This window comes from Ambystoma mexicanum, chromosome 1q (genome assembly GCF_040938575.1).
Source record: "Ambystoma mexicanum isolate Mex_15411 chromosome 1q, UKY_AmexF1_1, whole genome shotgun sequence".
Lineage (NCBI taxonomy): Eukaryota > Metazoa > Chordata > Amphibia > Caudata > Ambystomatidae > Ambystoma > Ambystoma mexicanum.
The window spans coordinates 1523862162-1523878581 of record NC_090922.1 but is presented as its reverse complement, the minus strand read 5'-3'; the positions used below and the strand labels follow the sequence as shown (position 1 = coordinate 1523878581).

At 43.9% G+C, this 16420-nt stretch overlaps 1 protein-coding gene across 8 annotated transcripts in view; it reads left to right on the top strand.

The window, feature by feature from the left end:
* SZT2 (SZT2 subunit of KICSTOR complex) overlaps positions 1-16420 on the top strand; it is a 2035845-nt gene that overhangs the window by 1705 nt on the left and 2017720 nt on the right. The gene's annotated exons all lie outside the window — the stretch shown is intronic.

Sequence of the window (16420 nt, the reverse complement as noted above, 5' to 3'; positions counted from 1 at the left end):
AATTACTATTCTTAATTCTAAGGAAAACCCAATCACAGTGATCGCTATCTTAATTCATCATGAATAAACTAACCTCCAAGTTCTAATTATTAGGAGTTAGCAGAGTATTCTTTGCCATACGTTATTAATATCCAAGGAAAAAGACACTTGATGAACAACCTGTAGACACCTATTCCAAAAGCAATCCGTTTCAAGGTGACATCCCCAGTAAACCCATTTTCCAAAGTGATTTATTTGGAGATGCTCCAAAACAGGGCATAATGTTAAGAGATGTCGACGGATTTCCAATTTTTGCATATTCTACAGTATCCTTTTTCTAGTCCCATCCAATATATATTGCATGCATGTGCAATATATATTGGATGGGACTGTTTTCCTACAGTCGGGATGGGAGGCACTCCCCCGTACTACAGAGAATCACCAGGAAACTCGTTTACTGCGGACAAAATACCTTCTTTATTGTGCAGACCATGACTATAAATAAAAACCACAAATTATGTGGTGCTCCATACTTAATGGCACAAAAAATGATGCGTTTCGCGGTTACCTCACCGATTGATCACAACAGGTGATACACAAACATCATGCTGTTAAAATACCCCATGTGACAGGAAGTTTGACATAAAAGGTGGACTAAAAGGGTAGCTTTGCACCTTTCGGCCATTTTGGAATGGATAAAGTGACATAGTTTTAATACATAACACTCTCAAAACACTTTCAATTTCTTTAGCATGTCACCACTAGGATGTTAAAATTAAATTTGAAATAAAATATATACAAAATTGTATAAAAGGAAGCATACATAGTTCAACATGTTGTCATAGACTTCGTAAAGTGCCTCGTGCATAAATTTCACTCATACATAGTGTCTAGTGCAACTTGTGCAAAGTACTGCAACATTAAAGTGCAATGTGCCAGCATTAAAGTGCATAGTGCTCACTATTTCTTAAAATGCTTAGTGCATCTATGTTTTCTTTGTTGTTGCATGTCTACTATGTATTTGTCCTATTGGTGCAATAAATCTGTAAAGAGACACACGAATCGCTGTTATTGACATTCCTATTATAGTGGCCAGAGCTTTCTTTATCAGTTATCAGTTTCTTTTGTCGTTATCACGAAAAAATATCAGATAGATGTCTGGCAACTATATGGTGCCAGACCGACATAGTGTATAATATAACTAGAGTCACTCTAACTCGCTGAGCGGTTGCATTGGACATTCCGTAATGCTTTTCCTGCTCACGTATCTATTTTGCAATAAAGACCTTATTTATAGCTTGGACATAACAGGTTCAGTATGGATTATCAGACAATTCTGAAATTGTATGTTTAACTCTAATATCTGTGTATTAGTGACACATTCATAGCCTCAAAGTTGGTGTGTTACTGTCTAGCTGCCAGCAAATGCTGATGTTTAAAACCGAATTAGTACAAATATAAAAGACATATTCTATCATAAAAGGTCTGTCTCTGGTTTGAAATGCAACTTTACACTATCAAAAGAAACTACTGTAACAATACCACAATTCTTTCCTTTCGTAAGACCCCCTTGTCACATGTTCACCAATAAAACATAAAAGATCACCTTCAGTGCATAAAAGAGAAAAAAAATTGGAGACCCCACAAACTGTCCCCACATCAGGCTGCTATCTCATCCTCATGAAAATCAGATGAAGGAAGGAAAAAAGGAGAGAAAGAAAGAAGAAAATGGATAGAGACATGGAGACATAGGAAGAGAGGAATGGAAATGGGAACAGAATTAATTCTCAATCTCATTGTGTGAGGTATGAACATTATCCATCTAGATCGAAATCTCAAAATGGTTATTTAAGGCAGAAAGTTTAGAATTTCACAAGAACAAGCACATGCAAAGGAACGAAAAGATGAAAAGACAGAGAGGCAGAGTATGCATTCTAAAAATCTGTAATTACTGTCCTAAAATTACTGTTCTAAAAACGTATACAGTTCTTCGTCCACATTGTGGCCTATTGGATGTTTTGTTTCGAAATCTAAAATGCAACACGTTTCATTTTGGCTGAGTCTTTTTTCCTGGTCGCCTCCTCTTGGTTCTTTCTCAATTTTATAAATGCCAAATAAGAAAAAACTCTGCATGTTGCTGTCATGATATTCACTGAAATGTTTGGCCATTGGCTAGTTTGGATCTTGATTTCGAATAGCCCTAACATGTTGCTGAATCCGTATTTTCAGCTTACATTTAGTGCTGCCAATATACAATTTCTTGCAGGCACAACCCAATGCATATACAACATATTCAGTCTCACATGTGATTGTGTCCAGAATTTTAATAGTATTACCCAAAATCGGATGTTCATAAGTGTTATGAAGAGGCTGGCGCAGGCAGGTAAGATGTATAACAGTATTTATTTAAGTTATATATAAAGAAGAAGACCCCCAACACTCGGAGGCTCCTCTCCTTCAGCACTTTTCTCCAAATGACAAACCCTTAGAACATTACACAAAAGATGCTATCATAACATTCCATGACATCATACAGGGCTGAAGCATCATCATATGAAAAGCATTGAAGGCTCCCTGCTCTCCATAAGACATCACTACACATCTCCCCTTTTTTAAATTTAACTTAACCTATCATGAATGGATGTAAGGTGTCGATGATGGCAGACTCAGGGTCGAAAGTCACGTTAGTGTCCAGGAATGCATTTGAAGGCGAGATGAAAGGGGAAGTATCAGCATTATCAGAGCCTGACATAAGTCCTGGAGGTTACAACCAAGATAAAATTGATTTACTAGGATATGTGTGGAGTAGGTTTGAATTTAAAGGTAGCAGTTGTGATGGGAAAGTGTATGTAACGAAAAAGGGACAATCCTTATTAGGATGGAGAGAGCAAAAGAATTTAGGAATCCGACTAGACCCCAACCACCCTGAGCAAGTTTTACAAGTGTCAGAAGTATCTACCATGTCCTGCAAGTATGTGAGAGAGTTTAGTAAGGTGTTTGATGAGACATTGGGAAGAGTGAAGGGTTTTCAACATCAGGTATTACTTAAAAGGAGTAGTGTTCCCATCGTAGCAAAGCTCAGACCGGTGCCTTTTGCTTTGCGGGACAGTGTTAAACAAGAATTGCAGAAATTGTTAGTCAGGTGTGATCGAGAGAGCTGGGGGTATGGAGTGGGTTTCCCCAGTTGTAATAGTGAAGAAAAGTTCAGGGGACATAAGATTGTGCGTGGATATGCGTGAGTTGAATAAATGTGTGTTGGTGGACAGGCACCCACTACCCAACATGGGTGAGTTGCTGACCATGGTGGGTGGGGCAAAGTCTTTCTCCAAACTGGATATGACGTCAGCCTATCATCAGGTTGAATTAGAGGAGACATGTAGGAAAGTTACAGCGTTTGTGACGCATGAAGGAGTGTTCCAGTTTAGGAGAATGCCTTTTGGGTTGGCATCTGCCTCCTCTGTATTTCAGAAAATCATGGATCGCCTTTTGAGAGGACTGAAGGGCGTGTACTGTTTTCAAGATGATGTCTTGGTGAGTGGAGTGACTTTGGAGGAGCATGACAGGAATTTATGCAAGGTGTTGAAGATATTTAAGGATAGGGGTATCCCACTGAGAGAAGAGAAGTGCAAACTTGCTGTGACAAAAGTGGACTATTTGGGACATGAAGTATCGGGGATGGCATCAGGCCCAAAGAGGAGATGGTAAATGCCATAAAGAGAATTGAGAGACCCCGTAATAAGAGTGAGTTGAGGTCTTTTCTCGGAATGACGGAATTTTATCAAAAATTTGTGGTGAATTATGCCAACAAAGTGCAAGAGATGAGAAAAATTCTGAGGAAAGGCGTTGATTTTGTGTGGAATAGTCACTGTGAGTTGGAATTTAATAGTATAAAGGAAGATATAAACTTAGCCCATCCGTTAGGATGTTTTGACACGAGAAGACCGTCTATCATCACAGTAGATGCTAGTGAGTATGGACTTGGGGCGGTGTTCTCCCAGAAGCAAGATGATGGGTCTGAAGAGGTGATAGCTCATGCATCGAGAGGTCTCAAGGGAGCAGAGGCGAGATATTCGGTTCTCGAAAAGGAGGCATTGGCATGTTTCTGGGCTGTGGAACGATTCAGGAATTTTGTGTGGGGAGTAGAATTTGTAATTCGCACAGATCACAAACCACTTAAAACTATATTTGAAAATAAGGGCCTAGATAAAGTTTCCCGCAGAGTGGCAGGTTGGGTCACCAGGATGCAGACACATTGCTTTAAGATGGAGGTCATTCCAGGAAAGGACAATATATTCGCTGATAATTTGTCGAGGGTGAGAGTTGTTGACTCTGATGTTGTGGAAAGTGAAGAAATGGAATTAGTGTTTGTTAACACCGACGGTATTGTGTCCAAACAGGAGTGGTTGGATGAGATAAAGAAAGATGAGATCATGAGTAGGGTAATTCCATATGGGGTGTCTGCAGCATGGCCGAATAAAGTGGATCTGGCAGAGTGGGTGAAGCCGGTTTGGGAAGTGAAGGATGAATTGTCTGTCATGGATGATATTTTATTCAGGTGGGGAAGAGCAGTGGTCCTTATTGGGTTGAGGAAAAAGGTGATTGAGCTAGCGCGTTGTGGTCACATTGGAGTTACCAAAACCAAGGGAGTGTTGAGAGAAGAATATTGGTGGCCTGGGTTTGATAAAGAAATTGAGAATTGTTTAGCTAATTGTCAATTTTGCATCAAGAGTGGAAAGGGAGCTGTGGCCAAGAAGCAGCCATTGGTGGATGTGGGCCTCCCATCAAGGATATGGAGTGAGATTGCCATGGATATTCTAGGTCCTGTGGAGTTAGGTTACGTACGTGCTAAATTCATTGTTCTGGTTGTAGACCTGTTTTCTAGATGGGTGAATTTTAAGGTTGTGAGAGACATCACCGGAGAAAGTATGATAAAGACATTGCAGGAGATATTTGCCAATGAAGGCTTACCGGAAAGTGTGTTGACGGACAATGGTCCCCAGTTCATAAGCAGTAACTTTACCAGCTATTTAAGGAAGTGTGGAGTTGATCACAAAAGAACTTCATTGTACCATCCCGAATCCAACGGGGTGGTTGAAAGGATGAATAGGTGTGTGATGGAGAGTATTCGGATGGGTGAGGAGTGTGGTCTGGATAAAGTAGCCATGATACAAAATAGGATCTGGGCTTTGAGGATGGCGCCACATGCTACAACAGGTCTGTGCCCGTTTGAGCTCATGAGGGGCAGGAAGCCATATTCCATGGCATGTCCACCATGGCTTGGTAGGAGTAGGGAGACGAATCTGGTTGTTGATGAAGTGAGAAAATCATTGGTGAAGAAGAAATCCGAATGGGTCATGCGCGAAAATCTTAAGAGAGGGAAGAAAGAATTGCGCGTGGAGTGTGGAGATTGGGTCAGGATAAGGAAGGGAGTTGTCAAGAGGAAAGGAGAATCTCTTTATTCAGATCCTGTCAGAGTTGTGGCAGTCATGAAAGGAGCCGTACGTGTGACTGGAGGGCAAGTGTGGAATAAAGATAGAATTGCCACTGTGAGGAGAGGCCAGCGGGCGAGGTGGCGGAGAGCGGTGACATAGTCTTCAACAGATTCCCCGTGAGCCTGAATGCGCATGCGGAAATTGTACCGCTCCAAAATTGTACTCCTCTTGGGGTTGAAATGCTTATCTAATTTGAGCAAAGCCGATTCAAATTCATTCAAGTCATCCCCGCTTCCATCCCCCTACCAACTGAGGAAGAGTCTCGAAAATCCTCTGCCCCTCATAACCTAGGAAGTGTAATAGCAATGCCACTTTTCTTTCACTGGAATATGCGGTTCCTCCGGCGGCCCTCATATAGTGCATAAACCCTTTTCGCCATTGAGGCCAAGCAATCTTCACCGCACCCGGAGTGGGCATGAAAATGTGTGGGCCAGATATGCCAGGTAAAGCTGCCATGTCTTTCTGCTCCGCTCGACGATACAAGGGAGCGGAGCAGCCTTCCTTGAGCCTCCCCCCACGGCTGCTTCGGTCGTTCCTCCAGAAGGGCACTCCATGGATGCCGGAATGGGGCCTCAGCATCCGTCGTTCACTGTGGCGGCCCGCTCAACGCGAGGAGGAGCGGAGCAGCCCACGGCCAGTCACTTTCTTCTCTGGCGGCGGCACCGCCGACCTCTCCTCGGTGGGACCTTCTACGCAAAGGGGGCACCTCCAAACACCCTCCTCCAGGTTGCTCAGAGGAGGCACGGGCGGAGCAGACCTCAGGAGCGATGCGAGCACCCGCTCGCAGGCCGTAACTCGACACCGGGCAAAGTGGAGCAGGCACGGCAGTTGCTGGGGGTCTCCTTTCACCTGTCTTCAGTGACCTCTTTATCCCATCCTCGTCGCCATTGTTATGAAGAGGCTGGCGCAGGCAGGTAAGATGTATAACAGTGTTTATTTAAGTTATATATAAAGGAAGAAGACCCCCAACACTCAAAGGCTCCTCTCCCCCAGCACTTTTCTCCAACTGACAAACCCTTAGAACATTACACAAAAGATGCTATCATAACATTCCATGACATCATACAGGGCTGAAGCATCATCATATGAAAAGCATTGAAGGCTCCCTGCTCTCCATAAGACATCACAACAATAAGTTGCACAGTTTTTGGCATATTTGCAAATGTTGCATTTCGTGCATTAAAAAAAAAACACTTTTTGTGTTGTTAGCCACATTCCTTTGTTAGATGTAACTTCATTTTTCATGAAACTTTGAACCAGAGTGTCTTTCAAAGAACAGTTACGTCTTAAGCTTATTTCTGGGTACAATTTCAGATTATTAGCAAGGTCTTTATAGGTCATTAGTATTTTCCAATGTCTTTCTAGTATCTGTTTTATCTTCGATGTTTCACTGTCAAAAGTTAGAATCCGTCTTGTATCTTTTTCTTGTTCTTTCAGTGTTCTGGCTTCTGTACGGGAACCTGTGAGAAGGCTTGATCTTTCTTGTTTCCTTGCTTTGATATAAGCTTTCTCAATAATCTTTTTCGGATAGCATTGTTTAGAAAATCCCTTGGCTGCGATTTTACTATCCTGATCGTATGCCTTCAAAGTGGAGCTATTGCACCGAATTCTTATAAATTCCCCATAGGGTATGCTCCAAATTAGAGTTATTGAATGGCCACTGGTCGCATGCAATGGTGTGTTAGTTCCAGTCGATTTCCTGTGCAGTTCAGTTGTTAGTATTTGATCTACAATTCTGATGTTCACATCCAAAAAGGTTAGTAAAGTACGGCTATGTGTCTCTGTGAATCTAAGATTGTGTTCATTATCATTAAGTAGTTTCACAAAGTCGATCCATGCCTTCTCGGATCCTTTCCAGATTATAAACAAATCATCAATATATATTAGCCATAGTACAACATTTTCCGTTGACGTTCGATTCTGATCGACCAAACATCGGAAGCTTCCCATTGTTAGATTGGCGTATGATGGGGCAAAAGTTGTACCCATTGCCGTGCCTTGCAGTTGCCTAAAGAATTCATTATTGAAGATAAAAACATTATTTGTCAGACACATGTTGATCATCTCCAAAACCATTTGCGTGTGTTCCAAATGATTAAGTGATCTTGTGTTTAGAAACTTTTCGCATGCCTGCTTGCCATATTCATGCCCGATGGATGTGTACAATGACACCACATCCATTGTTGCCATAATGTGATTCTGTTCCCATGGCATGTTGTCAATGTGTTTCAAAAAATCTGTAGTACCTTTAAGATACAAGGGAAGAGAGCTAACAAATGGGAATAGTACCTCATCAATATACTTGGATATATTCTCTAGGGCCGAGCCCATATTGGTCTCCCAGTTGGTTTTTTCGTGTCTTTGTGCACTTTTAGGAGAAAATAGATTGTAGGTATGGTCGAATTCGACATTGACAAGAACTTACAATTGTCTTCGGTGATGATGCCTTTGCTCTCCCATCCGGACAAGAAATTGTTTATCTTCTCTGCCAACTTTTTAGTGGGGTTGCTTCCGATTCTCTCATAGCATTTTCTGTCATTCAGTTGTTTATAAGCCCCCTTGATGTAATCATCCTTATTCATTAGGACAATATTACGCCCTTTATCGGAGGGCTTTATGACACAGTTGGTGAGCAATTGTAGTTCTTTCAAAGCTGTCCTGTCTTTAAATGACAGACTGTCTTTGCGTCTCGGTTTTTTCGCCCTTCGATATTGTTTCAAATCCTCTATAACAAGAGTCTGAAATACTTCAATGTTGTTGCCCAAATTGGCCATTGGGTTAAATTTAGATTTCAATTTGAGCTTGCTTTTTATAGTCCAATCTGTTCTTATATTAAGATCTTCGAGATCTATTCTCCTTTCCCCAAGTTCTTCATCAGGTTCAGTTTCTTTTTGTAAATCAACCAGGTCTGTCGGTGCTTCTAGATCCTTGATAGTTAGATCTGTTTTGCCTCCTTCTTTTAGTGTTTTTTTGGGGGCAATTTGATTAATGGCAAAGAACTTCTTTAGACGAAGTTTGTGCACAAAATGGTCAAAATCAATCCGTGTTTGAACATAGTTGAAAGGTGCAGCCGGGCAGAAGTTCAAACCGAGATTTAAAACCCTTTCTTGATGCTTAGTAAGGGTATGGTTTGACAAGTTGATAATTGTCTGTCCTCCAGTTTTAACTTTCTCATCTATTTTCCAGAGCGTAGCGATCTGGCCGGTATACTGTTCGTGGCATTGGTTGCCCCTCTGCCCCCTCCTCGTTTTACCCGGCCGCCTCTGCTCTTTCCCCGGCTTTGGTTTCCTCCTTTTGATTGTTTCTGCTTTTTGCCATCTTGGCGTAACAAGTCTTATTTCTTCTAAAAAATTTAGACGTATGGCTGGTTCGCCATTTTCACTTGCCGTACCATCTGACTCTGATGTTGAAGATTCTATATTTTCCACTTTATCATTCTCCTCCATGGCTCTAGGGGTTTGGTTAGCAGATTATATATATAAATATATATATATTCTATCTTGTTTGAAGGAAAAGCATACACAAATGTTGCTGATCGAAAACGCATCCTCCTGAGACTCTGGATGGCTGCACCCAGAGGTGGCGACTTGATATTTTCTCCGACAATCAGCTCATACTCTGGGCATCTCATCGCGCCAAAGAGCTTTCTTCCCTCTCCCCTATGTCAATCAAGCAATGTAAGAGTAAGGGAGAGTTGATATTTTTTATTTATTATTATTATATTTTTTTTTTTGGTTAACCTATGCGTTCCCCCTGTGCACTAGAACTAGGGTGGCCTCCTAAAATCGGCCCACCTGTTCAGATTCTAGAAATTCATCTTAGGTCATGTTAAAATGTGGGTACTTGATTATATGGATAAAGAACGTTACGTAAATCATAAATAAAGGAAAATACAAAAAAAGAAACCATAGAAAATGTTCACTTTGGAAGGAAAACCTAGTCCATTAAAAGGATACATTCTTTCTATTTGCTTAGACAAGCAATATGCTTTGTTGTAAATAACATGCAGATGAGAACAGTTGGGTCTTGAATTTAGTTCTGAGCTTATTGACATCCAATATTGAGAACACTCAATTCAGCCTGTGGTGTTATTCTTTTTGAGGATTGGTAATAAAGAGAGTACTTCATTTTGCCCTCTACCAAACTACTTTGCACAAGATGTGATGGTTATATGTGAATTCAAAATTAGATAATGGGTTCAGTGTATTGTTAGACATTTTAAGAAAGAATATCTCCAATATCATTCCTTGAATTGTTTTGTGATTTAGGCTTCACCTCTTAACTCTGTGATCCATCTAATGTTAGATTTTATAAGGGTTGTATTTCAATACATATGTGGTACTATTTATAACTTCATATAGAGAAAGATAAACAAACAAATTTGGATAATCGTGTTATCTGTCATCAGTGAAGTTTATTGGTTCTTAATAAAGTCTGCTTTATGTATCTTAGTCTTTCTTACTGGTATGTTCTTTCCAACTCTAGAGGTCTGTACCGGTTATAAATTCCTTATGTTGGTGGTTCTTCAGCATTACCCCTTGTTTTGTCTAAAATGAAACAAAGGAAATGTATTGTTGGTCAGATTTGTGTCTTTTCGTTATGCGTGTTGGTGGTGTTTGCATGAGAAATCCATTTTGTTACATCAACACGCAATGATACCCGTCATGAAAGATGTGCAGCTTGGCGTATGCTGTTTATTTCTACATTTACTATTTTATTGATACCATTGTTTTTGAGATCTCGGCCTTCATTGATTTGACAGTATTTAATGTAGTCTATAAATAGTGTGAACAATTTGTGCAGCAACCTTTTTATTAATTTATGATTGGCAAACTTTACCTGAATCTATTTCAGTGGTATACGATGCCCAGTGCGCCAAGCGATTAAAATGTAATACATCAACACTGTGCATTTGAAGTCATCAACTCGAAGAGCAATATTGCTGAAAAACTCAAAAATCAGTTTTGGGATGTGCTATGCTTGTGATTTGATGAAATACATAGTTAAATAACAAATTGATTTTACCCAACTTCAATAGAGATGAACTACTATTATTCAAATTTATACTGAAGAAAAGTGCAGTTCATTTTCTCAATTTTAAGGCTCACTGCGATACTGGAAATGCATCGGAGGGACAGGGCCACCGTATCCTTGTCCTTTACTGGTTTTTACCGTTTGTTCTGTCGTGTTTTCCGCACAGGAATTCATGTGGGACTTCTGGCGGTGCAGCTCTTTCTTTTGGCTTGCTGTACAGACCCATGGGATGGATACCCTTATGACATCCATGGGTGGGGGTGCATCCCTGTACCCCTAGTGTATGTTTTTGGGCACCTGTGGGTGGCCCACAGAGCTGGGTACGTGCTGGTGGCAGCTCTGTGCTGAAATGACTAGTGCTCTGAGCATCCTCCATTTTGGGATGCCCAGGCCCTGGCATTGGAGTCGGTGGACTCCTGATGGAAACAAGATGGCCCACGTGGCCACTTGCCTTCTATCGCCTGTTAGTTTGATCTTCCCGAAGTCCCGGGAAGCCCTGACTCTGTCCCTTCTCTCTGACTGGCTGTTGGATGGAAGTTCCATATATGGTAGTGTGGGGAAGTGCCGACCAGACTGGCTGGAGCCTTCTCAACGACCGTATGTTGTGGGTACGCCTGTGGGTGGGACCTGGGTGAATGGAGTGTGTGACGAATATACACTTCTTCTTGTGGATGTCTGGTATCTGGTGTTTGACACAATGACTGAGACAACCCAGCCTGAAACTGGCATGAATGCAGTGTGTAGTGTTGAATGGCATGGTACTTGTCTGAATCCACATTCTGTGTTATGAGTGTCTGGATGGAGAAGAATGGCCTGAATGCACCGTGCGCCTGTTTGGCTGACTGACTGCCGAATGCCCCTCCGAGCGATTGGTTTCCTCAGTGTGACCCAGCAGAATAAATGGGAGATCAACAGTATATCTGGGGGCCTCTCACTGCTAGAAATCGTTCGGAAGCTGCAGAGAAACTGGAGTTGAAACTGAAGCTTGAACTTGAAGCCCTGCTGGAAGAGAAGAATTGCTGTTGCTCTACTTTGCCGATCTGAAAGCGGTCTCCAAGAACTGATCCAAGGAGGACCTGGTAAGGAGACCTCTCCCTGAGCTACGAGGGACCATCGTGCACCAGCTGATCTTTGCCAAAGCTCCCTGGTAGACAGACCTACGAAAGGCTGCCGACCGGAGACGGGGACTGCCGCAGAATCCCAAGGAGAAACGCCCAGAGGGTTGTCCGTCACCGGCGACGACCGCCATCGCTGACCGGTGCCGCAGTTACCCCTTTGCTGAAGAACATTTAAACCAAAGGACGCTCTCGTCTGCACCGTCAACCACTTTGTCCCACCAGAGAAAGTCGAGGCCGCCGACGAGCATCCGACAGTGGGCTTCCCGCCATCTAAAGACCACAGACGCCAGACAACTCGACACCCTTGCTGTGCCACAGTTCTTTAATCTGTTTGAGGTCCTGAACTATCGACATCGAGGTAGCCCGCGCGCCTCTTCCTTGCAGGACGTCTACGCTCCATCGTCAACGGACACCGCTAGGAACGAAGCTGCCACTTCACCGCCGTAGTTCACCCTGTTCATCGCTGGGCGTTCGACAACCCGTGGCTCCTGCCTTTAAGAGAGTGCACTCAAGAAGGGCCATGGATTGCCTGACGAGGAACTCTACAACACCAGGTACTTTGGGGTTGCAGAACTATCGGAAAGACTCTTGTGAGCAATATATGGACTGGGCTTGTGATATATCTTTATTCTACAGGTTGCCCAGGTGGGGGGTTCTCGACACAGAACTGTGTCTAGCGGTAGGGGCCAGTATTCTGCCAGTTGTTCTAACCAACTGCTTTACTCTTATATCTATTGTTGGTTTCCTTTACAAACTTTGTGTGACATTTAACCGTACAGTTGATGCACTTTAAAGAGATCGAATAGTGATTGTGGTACCACGTAGAACTATATAGATTTGCCATTGTAGATGACCAAGTACAAAGTGAGTTATCGTGATATTGTACATAACTGTGAACATTAATTATATAAAGACTGTGCTTTAACTAATAGTGTGTGGACATTCCTTGGTGGGAGCTTGGGGACTACACTGTACTTAAGAACCAGCCTGCATCACCTCCTGAGAAGTTAGGCCCCGATTGCTCGTCCATTGCTACCAACAATAGAGAATCTTGGCTGGGGTCCTCTGTGCCTCTCCTTTACCATATAGAGAGCAGGAGTACACCCCCCCCACCCAGTCTTTACAATCAGCTTCTATCCTTCGTTTCTAAGGACCTTACATAGAAGTAGTCCAAAGGTTAGCTAGAGTCAAGCTGTTGATTTAATAAATGGATTTTGCCTCCATCTGATTACTTCCTCCTCCTGGTATGCGGGTAGACTTTCTCGATTGTCATCTGCCCATGTGCTGCTAGTGGAGATCTCTGTGTGTTTGATTGCACAAAGATGCTCTGCAATCTTTAGTTCTCTTTTCTTACTGCAAATGCCTTTAATTATATAAATTGCACATTTGCTTTTGCAGTTAATGAATTGTTTGATTCACTGTTGCCTGTAGGACTCTGTTCAAGGTACACTTGCATGTTTTACAGGTTCTGCATTTATAGACTCGTTTAAAATCATTATTGAGCCAATTCTTTTGTTTATCTACAGCTTTATCTAGCTGTATCTAGCTAGCTGGCGCTGATATTATTCTTGGTGTGTTTACTGTACCTCTTTAACCGCCCTGCTACCCTACTTAGAGTGCTACTCTAGCTGGTCGACAACTGTTACCTCTAGCAGAGTCATTCTGGCCCAGAGGGTCACCCTGCTGCATAGCCATGGGTAGATTCCTCTCACACCCTTGTCCCATGCAGAGAGAAATCCTCCTAACAATACCATTAAAGAGGGCAGCAATGAGAGACCACCAGGGCAAGCGGGGGAACATGGCCACGTAAGTTACAGCTTCCACCTCCTCTGGCATCTAAGAGAGGATACAGTGCTGAACAGATTGACCCGGCACCATCAACAGGCCAGAAGGGGTGCTGTGCCCCCAGGCGAGGAACTTGTGAGTACCCCGGTGGAAGAGAGGAGAATGAGTACATGCTGCCGCTGGAATGAAGTTCTGTAGGTGGAAGATAGTTTGGTTTCTACGAGAGTGCTGGAGGAGGGGTGTTCGATTCCCTCCCCAAGTGGTCCCCAGTGGGAAGGAGGGCGGCTCTATAACATTCACTGCCAGTTCACAGTTAACGCAGTTGACAGAGTTTAAGTTTATGTTGGGAAATTATTTGGGTAGCATGTGTAAATAACGGACTCTATCATGGGAGGCACCACGTATTTAGATTGAGGCATTGAGGGGGCTGCACATGCTGGATGTAAACTGGTTGTGGCGGGATGGGATCTGAGGTAAAGAAGTCTGGCGAGGAGGGTGATGGGGATCTGGTCGTGGTTACCCTGAATGTTAAGGAACTTAACTCTCTCCAAAGAGGTCCTTAGTAGCCTGCCAATTCCGTAATGCAACCCTAGATGTGATGTTCCTGCAGGAAACCAGTTTGGTGGAAGGGGAGGAAAGGCGGCTAAGAGGTGCAGGGATTGGGCAAGTATATTGGGCATCAGGGCAAGCACAGCAGGGCGGTGTGGGAGTAATACTGCATAATCAGAAGCAGATGCAGATGCAGGAGTGCGTGGTTATTTTTTAAAATTTTAATTAATAGTTTATTACAAACCTGTATCAGTTCATCATACGTTAATAAAACTCAATTTAAAATCCCACAAGCACCCTCCCTGCCCCAATATGAGTTAATCCTTCCATTTCATCTCCCTCCTCCTCCTCTATAATATAAACCGTTTTTTCAAAAACCACACCAACACAAAGATTAGCCGGAAGTCTTCAACAACCATTAGGAGGGCCCAAAACTTCTCAGCCCCATAACAATGTCTTTTTCTTATCCAATCACCCAGGTGCCTAGTGCTGACCGCCGTCAAACCCCTGCAAAATATTGTTACATGCTGCTGTGTTTCCTCCTGGAAGTCAGACCCGCAAAATCTACAAGCTACCTCGTTCATCTTATCATAGATCCTCTTCATTTCATTAGTTGTATGCAAGTTGAACCGGAATCTCAAACTGTACCCAGTGTCGGATTGGCCCGTCGGCCGATCGGCCCGTGGCCGATACGAAATCCTTAGAGGCTGGCGAGGGGCCGGTTTCAAGCCCATGCCTGGGCCGGTCTCGCGCTGGCTCAGGGCTGCCTGCGGTGCTGATCTGCTCTGCATGATCAGGGCCTGCGGGCAGCAAGTCGGCGCGAGACTGACACCATGGCGCTGCTGCTAGGTGATTGTGAAGGAAGTGTTACTTTTTTACAAAACACTGGTAGTGGGTCGGGCTGGCCTCAGCCCGGCCCGCTACCAGTGTTTTGTAAAAAAGTAACAGATTCCTGCAACTGCTCGTCTTTGAAGGACCTGGGGCAGCAGCAGGCAGTCTGATGGAGGAGCCTGGAGGCCGCCTGAGGGCTGGGCTTGGCCAGAGGCATGATAAATTGCTTTCAACTTTGCAGGAAGCAAGCAACACATTTCGTTGCACGCTACTTTGCAAATTTGAAAGCAACTAATATTGGCCATGGCCAATGAAAATGCGGCGAGACTCCGTGCCGCCACCACCCCTCACTCCCAGCCCAGGTCAGGATTGGAGCTGTAGCCTGCAGGAAGCTGCGCACAAATGAGGACCTTACCAGTGCCATGGGCGAGGTCGAGGCCCCTGTCTCCACACCACAGCAAGAGTCCCTCGACTCGTCTCCAGCAGTGCAGCAGAGGCCAGCCCAGGAGGGCACACAGGCACTCGGGCACGGGCGACCCCCCCCGATCCTCCCTGCCCACACAGTCACCACCCCACAGCGTCAGCGGAGATGGAGAGACACCCCTGGCTGAGCTGAGGAGGTAAGAGTCACCGGCCGTAAATGCTGTTATGGGCGGTAAAATAGCTCAGCGGGTTGAGCGCTCACTGCTGCAATCTGAGCGTGATCTGCAGGTCGCAGGTTTGAATCCGGCAAGGCCAACACAGCCTTTCATCCTTCCGAGGTCGATAAATGAGTACCAGTTTTGGTTGGGTGATATTGTATGTAAGTATGTAAAGCGCTTTGGATTAAGGCGCTATATAAATAACACATCATTATCATTAATGTCCCCCCCACCTGTCTCACTTTGTATCTCTTAGCTCCACACCCTGCTAACCAAAGCTCCATTCTTTGTTGCCCTTTCATTTTCTCCCACTGCCTCCCCTTCACCCTTTTTGATCACTACTCTTACAACTCTCTCTCCACCAGTGCCCACCACAGCATCATTAGATTCAAGGAGCAGCAAGCTATGCTGTTGGGGTGAAAGAGGAACATTCCTGCCATGCATGTGGGGCAAAAACATGAGATAGCGACCCGCAGGGCATGCTCCTACTCACTGCTTGCCATGATTGGGCGTTGCTGTGGAGAGTTGTGACTGGCAGCTAGGAGCAAGGAAAGACTACTATGGTTGGCCTCTAAATCTGGTTAATGGACAATGCAGATGAAATCGGATGTTTTTGTTTTTGATGATTTAGGCACATTGAAGTCTATGGAGGGGTCTTGGGTTTGACGTGAGGGTGTACATTGTCCAGGGCTGGTGACACCCACCCAAAGAGAGGGAATGGAGGTATGCACCACAGGGCATCGCAACTCTGCGTGATAAGTAGAGCGACAGACTGTGGCATGTTTTCCACACTGCATTCCACACTCTACTCTGCATGATTGTGGAGACGGGCACTTCCTTTTTTTTATGCTCAGACTCGAGCCCCATGTATCTGCAGTGCTGGATGGCAGTAGCTGCCGGTCTACGAGTTGGCTCATAAATTTCGCAGACCCCTCCAATTGATGATGGCCTGCAATGGAAAAACATCTAGCGTGGTCTACATCATACACAC